Source organism: Leopardus geoffroyi, chromosome B2 (assembly GCF_018350155.1).
Source record: "Leopardus geoffroyi isolate Oge1 chromosome B2, O.geoffroyi_Oge1_pat1.0, whole genome shotgun sequence".
Lineage (NCBI taxonomy): Eukaryota > Metazoa > Chordata > Mammalia > Carnivora > Felidae > Leopardus > Leopardus geoffroyi.
In genome coordinates, this window is record NC_059332.1 from 29687080 (window position 1) to 29705353 (window position 18274).

Below are 18274 nucleotides of genomic sequence, written 5' to 3' on the forward strand. Positions count from 1 at the left end.
TGACTCTAATGAATTAAACCCAATATTCATGGGCAACTACTACATCCCAAATTTATGTTAGGACACTAGCCCTGCTCCAAAGCCATTCCATGCCCAAACATCACTCCCAGCAGACCAACTGCCCATCACCCACATGGCCTTGGCTCACTCTTACCAAAGGAGGATCAGCAATTTCCCTGACCAGAAAGGCACAGGCCTTCCAAGTTTAACTTCATTGAGAATCAAATAGCAACCCTCTCTGCTACTTTTGGCATTCCCATTTTCAGGAATCTGGAAGTCTACCACAGACAGTGGTCTTAATCTTGACACTCATGCCACTGAGTTATCTGCCAGGGCACACTGCAGGCTCAGGAACTCTCTGAATCTCCCACCAGAGCTCTACTCTGCTAAAGGCAGGATTGTAGCTTGGATCCCAGAAAGGTGCCACAGGAACCCCAGACTTGGGTCCCTGGAGAGAGCCCTCTCTTCAGAACACCTGGTTTCTGGAAAGGGCTGGAGTGCCTGGGAAAAAAAGAAAAGGATACCAGGCTTGTAGTCATCCGGGCAGATGGTGACAGCATGCGGCAGCTGCCAGGACAGGAGTGTCACTCTTTCTGGGAGGAAAGTAGATACCCCCTATACCTAGCCTATAACCATTGAATTTCTCCAGCATGGACCCCAATTTAAAAACTAAAACAAAACCAAGCAAGAGCACCTTTGCCCCTAGAGTGCCAAACATTGAATCCCACGGAGGCCTCCCTGCAAAAGGACCCAAATGGAGCTCTGGGGTCAAAGGGTGTGTATTTGGGGGTGTATAGGAGGTTCTCCATCTCACAAGTGCTGCAGGGACTGTGGGCCCCACCACAGCTGCTGATTGTCTCCCTTCCCATTTCTCTCTCCCACTACAATGCTTACTTGGAAATCTACGGGGGAAATCCTCTGACAAGCTCTCGGGTTGGGCTCTCATTAGAGAAAATTACATAATGAGTGGCAAGGAGGGAATGGTTCCCTCCTCACAAGCTTAATCCCCACATCCCCAGGATAGATCAGTGCCCAAGACCTCTAGGGCTGAAGTGGGCAACAGATGCAAGGGCAGAGGGGTGAGCCCGGGCAGGGCGGGCCAGGATCGGGGGTGAGGGACAGAGGACCAGAGCAGCCTCCTTCCTTCGCTCTAGGTTCCACTTGGCTGGAGGCTCCTGGATCTCGCTGGGTAACTGAGTGGATTGGTGGTTCAAGGCCAGCCACACCCAGGCACCCCCTCTACTTGGCCACCGTGAGCACGCCCTTGGATCACGCCCCGCACCGCCAGCCACCCTCGGAGGTGGGGTGCAGTTCCTAGCCCTGGCTTCCTGCCCTGAGAGCCAGATTGACAGGCCTCGGCTTCCTTCCATCTGCGCACCATCCATAATAAAACTAAAGTTTTCGCTGTGCTTTCTTTCACCACATCACGTGCTTCAATCTTCTGTTAACTCTGCGAGTTCTTTCTTACTAAGCTTGTTTGACAGAAGACAAAACTGAGGCTCAGCGAAGAACCTTGTTCAAACCCACACAGCTCCTGGGAGCAGAGTTTTTCTCCCAACACAACTTTACTTTGTCCCTTAGTGGATCCAGGATCCCTGTAACTTGGCAGCATGATGGGTGGGATGTTTATAGGGACCACCTAAGGAAAAAGGTATAATTGAAGTTTGTGCAAGAAAAGGTCCAGCTCCTTCTTCTGGAGTCCAGGTTCCCCTTTCAGCCCCTTGGACTTCCAGAGTTTTGTTCTTCTGGCTCCACAGGGCAGAAGCACTTTGCCCTCCCTCCCAGCACCCAGACCCCTTACAGCTGACTGTGCTAGCACTCTCTGTCCACCTGCTCCTGGACAATGAATGCTGGCACAGTAAGAATATCGAATGATTTGGGACCCAGTCACCCTCATTTTTCTCCCTTCTGCCTGCTACAAAGACCTCTGCTCCAGAAATGAGACATCCCCAGAGAAAACAGGTTTTTGCTGATCTCTGGCCCCAAGGGTGGGTCTCCTTTTCTTCTGACACATTTGATCCCCTTGTTCTTTCTCTCTCCCTGTTCCTACCCCCCAAAATTGCCAGAAGCACCCCTCTCTGTAGAGGGAGGGCCAAAAGTTATGGCTTCCCCTGCTTAGCAGCAACTACAAAGCCCATAGCAATGGCCAAGTGAGACAAGAAAGTAAGCTGGGCATATTGTGGAGCAAGTGTTAGAATCCAAGAATCCAGCTGTTCAAGTCCCTAGCTCCCTACTACCATGGAACTCATCCCAGTTGATCTTCCTCCTTCCACAACCCTGGCCCTGGCAAGCTTTTAATTCTTCCTGAAACTTCATGTCCTAGTGAGACTCCAGGCATCAACTCATCCTAGGTAGTCCATTTCTGCTGTAGAACCCACCATGCTAGATAACAACTTCCAATGTGGATTATTTCAAGATGAAGAGAGGAAAATTATTGCCTGCCTCCTGCATCCTAATGCAGCTTCTCTTTGGAATCCTGGGACCTGGTACATGAATTATCCATCAATCACAGAGGATATGGAAGCCACAGAAAGTCAGGAGACAAAGGTTCTTGTCCGAGGCACTCTGCTTGCATATTCTCATTCTTTTTCTGGAAGCAAAGATGATAAACTTCTTTTCTCCTATTTCTGTGAAAGTCAGTACTGACCCTAGCCCCCACTGACCACAATTGTGGCCCTCACCTTCACCTTGCAGCAAATCCACCTTTCTCCTCTCCCTCCAACCTTCAGCTCTAAGCAGGAACACAAATAGCAACTTTATTTTGATTTTTCCCTTAGAATCCTGGAGTGTAATAGCTGCTTGATAAATGTTTTGTATCTAACATGAAAATCCTAGTTTCTATATCATCCTTAATTCCTTATTAGAGTTAGCCTCCAAGTCTGAATAAAGCCAAGGGAAATGAAAATATCCCTACCAGAAATGCTGCCTAAATGTGAATCCTTGGTCAGCTCTCCTTGGATAGAGACACATGCAGAGGGACCACAGAAACCCCAGGGCAGTGGGAACTGTGGATGAAATTAGCCAGAGGAGAAGTAAAGTCTGGGCTCCTATGTTCCTAGCCATTTCACCTGACTTCTCTCTTAGACTCCTCTAGACTTTCAAGTTTCTCTTTTTAAGTATTAAAAACAATGCCAGATAACTCTTCATTTCCACTGTAGGATGGAATGCCTAAAAAGGGAGTAGCAGGGTAAGTGTGGAGTTGACAGAAGTAGGCCTGGGTTGGATTAGCAAAAGGACTTTGGGTGGTGTTTTTCTTTTTCTTTTGATATTTATTTCTTGCATCCTCCATCTGCTCCCTCCCAATGACTGTCTCCTGGAGACAGCTGTCTTGCACATTCTGTTCTCTTTCTCCTTCTTGCCTCTCTGTGAACCCCTTCGATTTGAACCATTATTACTGCAGAGGACTTCCAGACTCATCATTAGCCTCTCTTTGCTCTGAAATCCAGTCCTGTATTTCCAGGCTTATTTTTCCCATAACATCTTCACTTGGATGTCACATCATATCAAACATGAGGCTCATGTATTTGTCCAGCAAACATTTTTGGAGCATTTCCTCCGTGCTAGATCTGAAGATAACATCAGTGAATAAAGCAAGCAACAGGTCCTGCCTTTAGGTAAAGATCTCACAATCCACCAGGAAAGGCAGATATCACACAAGGAATGACACACAAATACTTATAACTCTTTTAAGTATGCAAAAATACCGGCAAGCACCACCTCATCTTCCCACTATCAGGTCTTCATAGTTTCCCTCATTGGCATTCATTCTCTTCCTCCCTGCTCCCCCTTTACATTGGAAGAGTGTCTCTCCAACCTGGGTTCTGGTTCCCATCCCACACTTCCTGCCTCTCAGTAGGCTTCTTTTCCCCCTCCCACACTGTCTACTTCTCTTTCTCTGGGGTCCGTCCATCAGCATCCAAACAAGCTCTAGAAAAGTGTACACAAGAATCACCTGGAAGAGATTCTACTTGTTTACTTATTTATTTATTAAAAACCATTTCTTTATAATTGAGGTATAGTTAATATACAATATTATATTAGTTTCAGGTGTGCAACAGGATGATTGGATATTTGTATATATTGTGACATGATCACCACGATAAGTCTAGTTAACATCCATCACCACATATAGTTACAATTTGTGTGTATGTGTGTGTTGAGAACTTTTAATATCTATGCTCTTTGCAACTTTGAAATATGTGATACAGTATTATTAACTATAGTCACCATGCTGTACATTACACCCCCAGGACTTATATTTAAAAAATTTTTTTTTAACATTTCTTTATTTTTGGGGGGCGAGGGGCAGAGAGAGATGGAGACAGAGAATCAAAAGCAGGGTCTGCGCTGCCAGTGCAAAGCCCAATGTGGAGCTAGAACTCAGGAACCGTGAGATCATGACTTGGGCTGAAGTCAGACACTCAACCAGCTGAGCCGCCCAGGCGCCCCAGGACTTATTTATCTTATAATTGGAAGTTTGTACCTTCTGATCCCGTTCATGCATTTGCTCACTCCTAACCCCTGCCTCTGGTGACCACCAATCTGTTCTCTGTAGCCATAAGCTTATTTTGTTTTAGCTTCCACATATGAGATCATACAGCATTTGATTTACTTCACTTAGCATAATGTCTTCAAGGTCCATCCATGTTGTCACAAATGGCAGGATTTCCTTCTTTTTTATGGCTGAATAATATTTCATTCTATATATATGAGATCATTTCTAAAATGCAGGTTTTGGTCCCTGTCCCTTAGGGTTCCTGAATCGGTAAATCTGGGATAGGGGCTGGGATCTGCATTTTAACAAGCTCTTAACCAACCTTGAAGCCTGTGGTCTAGTGACCACACTTTGAAAACTCTGTTCTTCCAGTATCCATCCTTAATAAGCCCATATCTTTCCCAGCTCTACCCTCTGTCATTGCCAAGTTTCTTGAAATAATTCCCTATAAACGCAATATTCATTTTCTCATCTCCTACTCACTGTGTATATATTTCCTTTGCAGATTTTATCAGAGTAATTCATGTAGTTTTTGAAGTCCAGTAGTCCTACAGGCTCATTACAGAAAATAGCCATCTCTGATGCACCCCTCCTTTTCACACTTGATGCCTGCTGTCCAGAGGCAGCAACTTCCAACTTTTAGCTTTTTCTCTTGGTATTTGCACCTACAGATTTAAACAACATATTTAGGGGCACCGGCGTGGCTTAGTCAGTTAAGCGTCCAACTTCAGTTCAGGTCACGATCTCATGGTTCGTGAGTTCGAGCCGTTCATCCGGCTCTGTGCTGACAGCTCAGGGCCTGGAGCCTGCTTCAGATTCTGTGTCTCCCCTCTCTCTGCTCCTTCCCTGCTTGCACTCTGTCTCTCTCTCAAAAATAAATAAACATTAAAAAATTTTAGAAAAATAAACAACACATTCATATTATATTGCTATTCCTGGATTTTTAACAAAGATATTGAATGCATTTTTTTTAATATCATTTTTTTTTTAATTTTTTTTTCAACGTTTATTTATTTTTGGGACAGAGAGAGACAGAGCATGAACGGGGGAGGGGCAGAGAGAGAGGGAGACACAGAATCGGAAACAGGCTCCAGGCTCTGAGCCATCAGCCCAGAGCCCGACGCGGGGCTCGAACTCACGGACCGCGAGATCGTGACCTGGCTGAAGTCGGACACTTAACCGACTGCGCCACCCAGGCGCCCCTGAATGCATTTTTAATTAGGCTAAATAATATTGTAAGACTCAAAAACTTCTTATCCCAATTTTTCCCCCGGAAAATATTTAATAATTTATATATATCCAATATCATGGGGAATAAATATCCTTTTCAAAACAAAACATGTTTTTAAAATTCTAATTAATTTTCTTATCAGTTAACTTCATTTTTAGCAGCAATTATTAAATAAAGTGAAAAAGAAATTCTCTCATAGTAAATTACACAGGCCCAAGAGAGAATATCCACACCTATTATCCTACTTTCTCAGAAAACAATTTATCTAACATCTGGCTCACAAATTTTAAAATCAACTGTGTTAAAACATGACAGCACATTGGCTGTTAACTCTTGCTTGTGTCTTAAGAAAGCACTTATGGAAAGAAAAAAAATGTTTCACAGGTAGTGGGCACAAACAGGTGATTTGGGGAATTGGTAACGAAAAATGGCAATCTTTCTTAGTTGTAGTGAGGTATGGAATGCTCTTCAACAAGCTCAAAGTCCATGAAATGGTATACCAGAAGTTTTCCTTTTCTTTTTTTGCAAAGCAGAATGCTAGCAGAGTTTTCTGCATATGCACCTTCCGCTTCATCAGTTCTGTGGTAGGGACACCATCAGGCTTGGCCCGTGGTGTCACTGATTTCTTCTTCTTCTTCTTCTTCTTCTTCTTCTTCTTCCTTCTCCTTCTCCTTCTTCCTCTTCTTCTTCCTTTTCCTCCTCCTCCTCCTCTTCCTCTTCAGTCTAATTCTTCTCATTCTCCTCCTCCTCTTCCTCATTTTTTCCTCAAAATTTTTATTGTGGTAGAACATACATAACAGAAAGTTTACCATTTTAACCAATTTTAAGTGAACAGTTCAGTGGCATTAACTACATTCATATGGTTGTGTATCATTGCTGGTGACTTGTTTCTGATTTCTGATTCTGCCTCCCAGAACCATCACACTCAGGCCTGGCTTAGTGTCGTCTCTGTCCAAGTGCTTGAAACATGGTGAATGGTGAGGGGCAGACCTCTGATGCTGCAGCTTGGTCTTGCTGTTCATACCTTTCCAGAAGCTGATCTAGGGTAGCACAGCTGTTACCTCCATGGACCCTATGTGCTAGACTCTCCTTGACATAGCTTTCTGTAGCCATGTAGTCATTTCTGAATAGGTAAACTAAGACTTGAGCAATTGTTTTCTTATACCCCATTGAATAATTCTTATTGTCCTTATTAATATTTTTTCTTTCTGAATAGAGTGCTGCCCGATCAATTCTTGTGCCAGCAGTCTCAAGGCTTTTCCTAAGCATTCAACTTCCTGTTGAAGTGTTTCTCATTTTCAAACACATGGGCTGTCTGTTGATAAAATTGTCCAGAGTTTTCCAGATTGACATTTTCTATGAGCTTTCCAGCTAGTTCCAGTGCCTGCTGTGTTTCAGTTCCTTCAAGGTTGCTCTGTTGGGAGTGCTATTTTCTAGAAATATTGTGCTGGCTTTCTCCATCAGTTGGTAGTTCCTGCATCTCCTTCAACATCATGCCTGCTTGCTCAGAAGCTTTATGTCTCCATATTCAGAAGTGTTACCATCAGTATCTGGTTGCTATTAAAAAAAAAAAGCAGTTTTCAAGTATTTATCTGCTTTGATAAGATGCTCCAGCCCTTCATCTTTCTTTTGAGCGACTATTTCCACAGTCTGTCTGAAGGGCAAGACAGCGTCTTCCTTTTGGGCCCTGAAAGAGTCCTAGACAGAGATTCATAGGTTATTTTGTTTCATATATTATCTGTGTATTTATTCATCGTCTTTCTCCCTTACTTGAATATAAGCTTCATACCTATTTTTTAACACTGTGTCCCATGCCTGGAATCCTATATGCTTTATAGAAGTTTCTTTTTTTTAAATTATTTTTGTAATGTTTATTTATTTTTGAGAGAGAGACAGAAACAGAACATGAGTGGGGGAGAATCAGAGAGAGAGGGAGACACAGAATCCGAAACAGGCTCCAGGCTCTGAGCTGTCAGCAAAGAGCCTGACGCGGGGCTCGAACTCATAAACTGCGAGATCATGACCTGAGCCAAAGCCGGATGCTCAACCAACTGAGCCACCCAGGCGCCCCTTTACAGACGTTTCTTGAGGAATATTTTTGAATGATGAAAATGAAGTACTGGGACAGAGAGCACCTATCAGAGAGAAATTTAGATCAATCTCCCAGATTCTTCTCTAACCCATTCCCCCTGCTACTACTTGGTCTAGCATTTTATACTAAAAAGTAACTAAATAAAAGAAAGAAATTATTCCAAAGATTTTCCCTTACCATTTCCTTGTGTCTTTTTACTGAGAGAACTGATACAAACTGCCTAACACATCAGTTCTGACTTTCACTGTCTAAGAGGTGATGAAGCATTTGGCCTCATCTAAAAGCTACAACCTGACTGCCTTCATTTCATGCATAACAATCTGTGGGCTCTGCTCAGGCAGGGACAGTATGCTGAAGGTCGCAAAGAATCAAGGGGGGATTTGCACTTGAGGGTCTCAGCTCAAGTGTCCTACCGTTTTGATGTGACCTCCCCTTTACTTTCACCCAGCTGAGGGAATGCTTCTGGGGATATCTGTCCAGATGACCTCTATGTTTTCAAACAACACATTTTCTCCTTCATCTGAGCTCCAACAATCTTTCGTGTTAGAGAAATGATATGCAGTTTCTGTTCGTGTTGCCTCCTTAACATCTGTTAGATTTTAAGATTCACCTAGGCGAACAGCAACAAAAACCCCACAGAAACCAAAAGACTGAGGACCCTGACTAGCAAAATTCTTGAGGAAAGAAGAGTATAGAGGTGATTGATCAAACAATTCATTCAACACAGAAGCACAAGTGACTCAGCAGGCGTACCCACAGCATCCACATTGGGGGGGGGGGGCGGGCGGAGATTAACTGCAGTCTAGACACCAGTAGTTCTGCTGACTTAAAGGAAACAAGAATGATGAATTTGCACAATATTCTTAATTAAATATAAAAAATGCAAAAATTAGGGTTATTCCTGAATAAAAATTAATGTATTTTAGGGAGGACTACAACTCCTGGGTCCACCACAGCCTCTGAGCATTCCATACCCTTGATCACAGCTGTCAGGCACACTACCAAGACAACCACGGCCCAAGGAGACACCACAGTGTGTGTGTCCACAATGGGCTCCTCCCACAGGTCCTCAGAGCAACTCAACCTCTCAGGCCATCAAGGTCTCCACCACAGCTTCTGAGACCACACAACCATCACCACAGCCTCTGAGGCACCACACCCTCCACCACAGCATCTGTATCCACCATGACCTCTCCCACAGCCTCTGAAACCACCACAGGCTCTGAGACTACCTCAGTCTCCCATACAGTTTCTGAAACCATGAAGTCCTTCACTACACTGTCTGTGCCAATGATGGCCTGCACCCCAGCCTCTGAGACTACCGTGTCCTCCATAATAACCTCTGTGCCTACCATGGTCTACAACTCAGGCTCAAAGATTACAACAGCCTCTGAGACCATCATGGCCTCTACCACCACCTCTGAGACTACGATACCTGCCAACACAGCCTCTGATATCAGTACAGTTTCCACCAAAGCCCTTGTGACAATTTTGAACTCTATGCCTTCTGCAGTCACCCCAATAACTGCTGACACCACAGCATCTCTGTCCTTCACAGCCTCTGAGAGCACTGCTCCCTCCATGATGACATCTGTGCCCACCACAGTCTTCACTACAACCTCTGAAATCATCACAGGTCCCAGAGCCACCATAGACTTCACCGCAGCTCAAACACCACTGCAGAGTCTGTGTCCACGACAGGCTCTGAGATCACCATGTCCACAGAGGCCTCTTCCTTTGCCTCTGAAATCTCCATAAGCATGGACACCACCATAGCTTCTACTATAGCTCCTGAGATCATCATACCTTCCACTACAATGTCTGTGCCCACCACAGCCCTCAGCATAGCCTCTGAAGTCACCATAAGTTCTTCAACTACCCTAGTCTCTCAAATAACTTCTGAGGCCCTCAGGTCCACCATTGCAGCATCTGTGTCAATGATACCCTCTATCCCAGACTTTGAGGCTTCTGGGGCCTCTATGAAGGTCTCTGAGACCACCACAGCTTCCACAATTACATCTCTGCCCATCACAGACTCTAAGAACACAGCTTCTGGGACTACCATGGCCTCCACCACCACTTCTGAGACCACCATGGCATCTACCACCACTGCTGATACCACTAAGGCCACCACTGATCTCTCTGACAGCAGTGTGGTGTCTACCTTGGCCTCTGAGGCAATGACAGTATCCACTAAAGTCTCTGACACCAGAAGAATCTGTGCCCTCCGCAGCTATTCCAATGTCTGGAGAGACCCTAACTGTCTCACCTACAGCTTCTTCTTTTTTCTTTAACTCACCCCTTTATTTAAAAAAAAAATTATTTATTTATTTTGAGAGTGAAAAGGGAAGAGAGAGAAAGTGTTTAAGCAGGGGTGGGACAGGCAGAGAGGGAGAGAATCCCAAGCAGGCTATGTGCTGTCAGCATGGAGCCTGATGTGGGGCTCAAACTCACAAACTGTGAGATCACGACCTGAGCAGAAATCAAGAGCCTGCACCTAACCAACTGAGCTACCCAGGCGCCCCTCAACGACAGCTTCTATGGGCACCACAGTTTCTTTCTCAGAATCCGGGTCCATCATATATTCTTCAACAGATTCTGGCAACACCGAAGCTTCCACCTCACCTTTTGGACCTACCACAGCCTCAGAGGTCACCACACCTTTTACTTTGGCCTTATCACCTACCTTGGCCTTTACCTCTGCCTCTGAGGTCCCCACAGTCTCCACTAGTGTCTCTGGACCTTTCATGGTCTCTTCTATCACCTTGGTGCCCACCAAGGTCACTGACTTTTCTACTCAGACCATCACCAACACAGCTTTATCGGGTACTGACCACCATGTCTTCTCTAAGCACACACATTTACCTCCAGTGACAACCATCACCTTTTTGCCTGTTTCTGTCATTTCTGCTCTAGACTCTAGTCAGGCCACCACTCCTATTAGATATAATTCTGTTCCCTCTTTTTGAATCTTACTTATTTCTGTTCTGGTCTCACTTTCTTTTGTTCAGTGTTCCTCATTTCCATCCCAATCAGATTCTTTGCAAATAACCCCCCCCCACCCCAACACACACACATTAATTATATTCCATCACTTCTGCCTAGAGGGAACTCACCTCAACTGCGACAAACATCTCAGTTTGTTAGATGCTATCACTTCTGTGCCAAGCCCAATCAGCTCTGTCCCACCCACCGCCTGTGACATTGCCACCTCATCTTCAATGTATTGAGCACTGGCCCAGTGCTCAAGTGGCTGCTAACTACACTTCATGGACCAAATCTGGCCTGTTACCTGCTTTCTCAAATGAGGTATTATTGGAGCACAGGTGCACGTACTCCTTTACGTCTATAGCTGCTTTCCAGCTACTTTGCATACTTGTGAGAGAGACTTTGTGACTCAAATAGCTTAAACATATGCCACCTGACGACGCTTTACAAGAAGAAGTTTGCCAACCCTTGCTCCAAGGGTGATTAAGACCAAAGTGATTTTTTTTTCATATTCTTCCACTTGCTCTGAATAAAATCACCTCTGCACTTGCCATCAGCACTCATGGAGAATGTGATTCAACCCATTTTGTTCTGAGCCACTCACTGCTATTCCAGTGACTGACACTGCTCTTGTATCAGGGTAACCACTTCCAGTCTAAGCACAATCCTTGCTGCCAATGCCACCTGCTGTATGTATTAGTTCCCCCCCCCCCCGCCTTATTCTGAGCCAGCTTCTCCTGTCCCTAGGGCCAGCCTCCTCCCTGTGGGTCAGGTTCTTCCACACAAGTTCTGAGCACACTCACCTCACCTTTGTTGACCACCACGATTGTGTTAGATTATGTAACCTGTGCTCCCAGCCACGGCCACTGTCTCACCCCTGAGTAAATCTGAGTCCATCATCCCGTCTTCCAGCAATGTCCTTATGCCCAGTTGAGTACATCACAAGAATATCAGACTCTGCCCCTTTTATCCCGGCCCACCTTCTCTATTTGGGTGATCACTTCTAAAATTGAATAAATCTTCTCCTACATCAATCACAGTCACATTTCCTCAGTCTTAGCCTTCACCATCACCAGTGGACATAGTCTACGTCCTCTTCTCTAAGACACTCACCTCTACTCTGGGGACCATGGCCTCAGGTGAAGAATCACTTTCTAACATCTCTCCTCTCACCACAACAGCTCTTCTCAAACCACCACTCCCATTAGTGGGTTATATCAACCTTTCTTCTCTAAGTACACCCGCCTCCCTTTTGATTACCTGTTTCCTAGGCACCAGGACTCTGGAATCAGGAAAACTACCTCCCCCCACCCCGTCACCATGGTCCTTGCGATGGACTCTACACCCCCTGCCACCAGGAATATTGTCCCTGAGAGAGCCCCAAATGCTTTGACCTGGGCACATCCACTGTTGGAGCACCATCTACCACCTCTGTTTCAGGTACCAGGAACACCAGGATGAGATCCACCCAGGAGTCAATCTCCACTCCTGGAAGAAGCATTACCTCCCCCCAAATAGGCCCAGTCACCACAGGCACAAACACAGTTACCAAGAGCCAAATGCCAACAAATGAGAGTAAACAAGTGGATATTTGCACCCCTGGGGCATCATCCTCATCTGTCTAGAGTCGTAGTGACTATTGGACTGTTAGTGGGACTGAGTTTCTGTATGGTGAGTTACTGTGAGTAGAGATGCAGGAACCACCTACTGATGGATCATGAGTGGGAATAGGATAATGAGAATAGAACTTCTAGGATGTTCAGGACAGGAAAACAGTTTGTGGAGATCACATACACCCTAGCCCAGTCAACACAAGAGCAGCAGGAGCACACCTGTAGTCTCACAAAGTCAGCTTTGTAAGGTCATTGCAATAAGAGAAACTGTACACCAGAGAGACTAAGGAGCTTTGTACCAAACTAAGGAAAAGAGTCATTATAGTATTGGGGGAGTGTGGAGTTTGGGTCAAAGTTAAATGAAGCAGAGTGTTCTTAAGCTCACAACTATGCAGGATGAGTACAGGGTCAACAACTGTTCCAGACTGTGAACTGGACTCGGTTTCCTTGGGGACGACAAAGTTACAATAGATGGCAAACGCTGTATAGTTGACCCCTCACAGTAAATAATCTGTATAACTTTAGTCTCCCCCAAAACTTAACTACTAACAGCCTACTGTTGACTGGAAGTCATACCCATAATATAAATAATTAACACATATTTTGTATGTTATATGTATTAGATACTGTATTCTAAAAATAAAATAAGCTACAGAAAAGAAAATGTTAAGAAAATTCTAAGGATGAGAAAATAGATTTACAGTATTGTACTATATTTATTGTAAAATTCTTCATATAAGTGGACCAGCACTGTTCAAACCCATGCTGTTCAAGGGTCAAATGTATTCAGAAACTCTTATCTGCCCCTTGGTTGGAAATTGAAACTATTTCTCTGTGTTAAAGTAACTTAGATTCTCCAGACAAGAATAGGATTTGCTTCTTACTAATATAATTTCAAACAGGAAATTTGTGATAGTCTATGTGTTTAGAGAATCAAATTTTTCATTGACAAAGTCACTGAAAGTAAGTCACTGAAAGATGGGGGCTGTTATGAAGGCTTACAGCTGCAATGTGTCTTTGGGGAAAATATTCTTTCCTGTGAACCTTGCAGTTGGCTTTATCCATGTTGTCATTCCAGCCTGAGGAATGGCAGGACAGACTGTTACTTTCTCAGTGTGTTTTTCATTTTCCCAAATAGCATGATATAAAGACCATGAGAGAGGGAAAGACAGAAAATGTGAATTACAGATGTAGTGAGCAGTAAAAGGAAGAAGAAAGGTGAAGTGGAGTCTATGGGAGAGGTAAGTGTATGAGTCTATGTGCTGTGAATGGAAGACAGTCAAGAATACAAGGGCAAGCTTATATTTTATAAGGTTGCTGAAAACAATAGCACTGGAAAAAGGATCTTTAGAAAGTGATGAACATTTGAACTCCCAACAGGTTTTTCATTTCCATGGCAGATGTTGCTTCTGAAGGTGAGGGGGTGAAGTGTGTTCTTTCCCCCTCCTTTTGTGATTTTACCCAAGTGAAAGGAAATTCACTTTTCTAGGTACCTCTTAGCACAGCTCAAACAGGCTGGACATTTCAAAATACTTCACTAAATACTAAAAGGGCAGATAAGAAGGAAATACCCTTCTCAAGGACAGAAACCACAGAAACACCCACTGTCTTGTAGGGGAGGCTTCTGATGCTCTGAGAAGTGACATGTTTTGAGGCCCAGAGCCCCCTGCAGTTCTCTGTGGTGTGATGCCCACAGACTAGCAGCAGACTGCATCCCTGCATTCTATTCTCTATCCTGGTCTTAATCTTCTATTTTAATGTATTTTTCTTGTTTTATCTTTAAAAATATATTTATAATTTCCTCTTTTGGTTTTATGTATTCCTGGAAGTAGTCTTCAGCATTTCTAGGGTGACCCACAAAAATAAATGAGAAATTTACACACTAGCCACAAATGGCTGGCATAATTTCCAATCGGTTTACTTGAGTTTCTTACCTCAGAATCTTAATTGTTCACCATGGTGACAACAAAATACAACTTTCCAGCCATGAGCAATTCTTCAAATGTTTAAAATAAAGATGTAATAGGAGCACCTGGGTGGCTTAGTCGTTGAGCGTCTGACTCTTGATTTTGGCTCAGGTCATGATCTTAGGGTCGTGGAATAGAGCCTCGCATTGAGGCTCACTCAGCATGGAGCCTGGTTAAGATTCATTCTCTCTCCTTCTTCTCTCTCTTTCTCTCCCTCTCTCTCCCCCTCAGCTCCTCTCTCTCCCTCTCTCTCTCTCTCAAAAAAAGATAAAGATGTAACAATAATAACTAGCACTTTATTAACTATTTACTAGGTGCAAGGTCCAGAGCTGAGAGTGCAAAATAGCCGTGTCCTTCTTTTACTCTGTATAACCACCTTGGGGGAACATACTTTTATTATTCCATTTCACAGACTAGGACACTAGAGTCAGAGACTAAGGTAACTTGCTGAAGGTCACAGGGCAAGGCTCCAATCCAAGTCGGCTTGACTGAAGAGCCCATGCTCTTAGCTACAGTTTAAAGCCAGTTCTTCAACTTTTGGCTCTTCATGGGCCTTCCCTTATCTTTTTAAATTTATTTTATTTTGTTATTTTATTTTATTATTTTTATTTTTTAATTTTATTTTTTAAATTTACATCTAAATTAGTTAGCATATAGTGTAACAATGATTTCAGGAGTAGATTCCTCAATGCCCCTTACCCATTTAGCCCATCCCCGCTCCCACAACCCCTCCAGTATCCCTCTGTTTGTTCTCCATATTTAAGACTCTCTTATGTTTTGTCCCCCTCCCTGTTTTTATATTATTTTTGCTTCCCTTCCCTTATGTTCATCTGTTTTGTATCTTAAAGTCCTCATATGAGTGAAATCATATGATATTTATCTTTCTCTGACTAATTTCGCTTAGCATAATACCCTCTAGTTCCATTCATGTAGCTGCAAATGGCAAGATTTCATTCTTTTTGATTGCTGAGTAATACTCCATTGTATATATATACCACAACTTCTTTATTCATTCATCCATCGATGTACATTTGGGCTTTTTCCATACTTTGGCTATTTTGATAGTACTGCTATAAACATGGGGGTGCATGTGTCCTTTCGAAACAGCATACCTGTATCCCTTGGATAATTACCTAGTAGTGCAATTGCACCAATTAGGGTGGTTCTATTTTTAATTTTTTGAGGAGCCTCCATACCGTTTTCCAGAGTGGCTACAGCAGCTTGCATTCCCATCAGCAATGCAAAAGAGATCCTCTTTCTCCTCATCCTTGCCAACATCTATTGTTGCCTGAGTTGTTAATGTTAGCCATTTTGACAGGTATCAGGTGGTATCTCATTGTGGGTTTGATTTGTATTTCCCTGGTGATGAGTTATGCTGAGCATTTTTTTCATGTGTCGGTTGGCCATCTGGATGTCTTCTTTGGAGAAGTGACTATTTATGTCTTTTGCCCATTTCTTCGCTGAATTATTTGTTTTTTGGGTGTTGAATTTGATAAGTTCTTTATAGATTTTGGATACTAACCCTTTATCTGATATGCCATTTGCAAATATCTTCTTCCATTCTGTCCGTTGCCTTTCAGTTTTGTTGATTGTTTCCTTCACTGTACAGAATCTTTTTATTTTGACAAGATCCAAGTAGTTCATTTTTGCTTTTGTTTCCCTTGCCTCTGGAGACGTGTTGAGTAAGAAGTTGCTGCAGCCGAGGTCAAAGAGGTCTTGCCTGCTTTCTCTTCAAGGTTTTTGATGGCTTCCTGTCTATGTTTAGGTCTTTCATCCATTTTGAATTTATTTTTCTGTATGGTGTAAGAAAGAGGTCGAGGTTCATTCTTCTGCATGTCGCTGTCCAGTTTTCCCAGCACCACTTGCTGAAGAGACTGTCTTTATTCCATTAGCTATTCTTCACTGTTTTGTCAAAGATTAGTTGGCCATACATTTGTGGGTCCCTTTCTGGGTTCTCTATTCTGTTCCATTGATCTGAGTGTCTGTTCTTGTGCCAATACCATACTGTCTTGATGATTACAGCTTTGTAGTATAGCTTGAAGTCTGGGATTGGGATGCCTCCTGCTTTGGTTTTCTTTTTCAAGATTGCTTTGGCTATTCGGGGTCTTTTCTGGTTCCATACAAATTTTAGGATTATTTGTTCTAGCTCTGTGAAGAATGCTGGTTTTATTTTGATAGGAATTGCGTTGAATATGTAGATTGCTTTGGGTAGTATCAACATTTCAACAATATTTGTTCCTCCTATCCAGGTGCATGGAATATTGTTCCATGTTTTTGTGTCTTCTTCAATTTCTTTCATAAGCTTTCTATATTTTTCAGTGTATAGATTTTTTTTTTTTTACCTCTTTGGTTAGATTTATTCCTAGGTATTGTATGGTTTGTGGTGCAACTGTAAATGGGATAGATTTCTTGATTTCTCTTTCTGTTGCGTCAATGTTGGTGTATAGGAATGCAACCGATTTCTGTGCATTGATTTTATATCCTGAAACTTTGCTGAATTCATGAATCAATTCTAGCAGTTTTGTGGTGGAATCTTTTGGGTTTTCCATATAGAGTATCACGTCATCTGCAAAGAGTGAAAGTTTGACTTCCTTCTGGACGATTTGGATGCCATTTATTTCTTTATGTTGTCTGATTGCGGAGGCTAAGACTTTTAATACCATGTTGAATAACAGTGGTGAGAGTGGACATCCCTGTCTTGTTCCTGACCTTAAGGGGAAAGCTCTCAGTTTTTCTCCATTGAAGGTGATATTAGCGTTGGGTCATTCATATATGGCCTTTATGATCTCGAGGTATGCTCCTTCTATCCCTACTTTCTTGAGGGTTTTTATTAAGAAAGGATGCTGTATTTTGTCAAATGCTTTCTCTGCATCTATTGAGAGGATCGTATGGTTCTTGTCCTTTCTTTTATTGATGTGATGAATCACTTTAATTGTTTTTCAGATATTAAACCAGCCCTGCATCCCAGGTCTAAATCTCACTTGGTCGTGGTGAATAACTTTTTAAAAGTATTGTTGGATCCGGTTGGCTAATATCTTGTTGAGGATTTTTGTATCCATGTTTTCAGGGAAATTGGTCTATAGTTCTCCTTTTTAGTGGGGTCTCTGGTTTTGGAATCAAGGTAATGCTGGCTTCATAAAAAGAAGAAAGGGGCGCCTGGGTGGTGCAGTCGGTTAAGCGTCCGGCTTCAGCCAGGTCACGATCTCGCGGTCCGTGAGTTCGAGCCCCGCGTCAGGCTCTGGGCTGATGGCTCAGAGCCTGGAGCCTGTTTCTGATTCTGTGTCTCCCTCTCTCTCTGCCCCTCCCCTGTTCATGCTCTGTCTCTCTCTGTCCCAAAAATGAATAAACGTTGAAAAAAAATTTTTAAATAAAAAGAAGAAAGTTTCCAGTTTTCCTTCCATTTCTATTTTTTGGAACAGCTTCAAGAGAATAGGTGTTAACTCTTCCTTAAATGTTTGGTAGAATTCCCCAGGAAAGCCATCTGCCCTGGACTCTTGTTTTTTGGGAGATTTTTGATTGCTAATTCAATTTCTTTACTGGTTATGGGTCTGTTCAAATTTTCTATTTCTTCCTGTTTCAGTTTTGGTAGTGTATATGTTTCTAGGAATTTGTCCATTTCTTTCAGATTGCCCATTTTATTGGCATATAATTGATCATAATCTTCTCTTATTATGGTTTTTATTTCTGCAGTGTTGGTTGTGATCTCTCCTCTTTCATTCTTGATTTAATTTATTTGGGTCCTTCCTTTTCTCTTTGATCAAATTGGCTAGAGGTTTATCAATTTTGTTAATTATCTCGAATAACCAGCTTCTGGTTTCATTAATCTGTTCTACTGTTTTTTGGTTTTTGGTTTTTTGGTTTCGATAGCATTAATTTCTGCTCTAATCT

General features: G+C 43.0%; 1 pseudogene; it reads right to left on the bottom strand.

The window, feature by feature from the left end:
* Positions 1-6571: 6571 nt before the first annotated feature.
* On the bottom strand, positions 6572-9173 carry LOC123609881 (annotated as a pseudogene).
* Positions 9174-18274: the final 9101 nt, after the last annotated feature.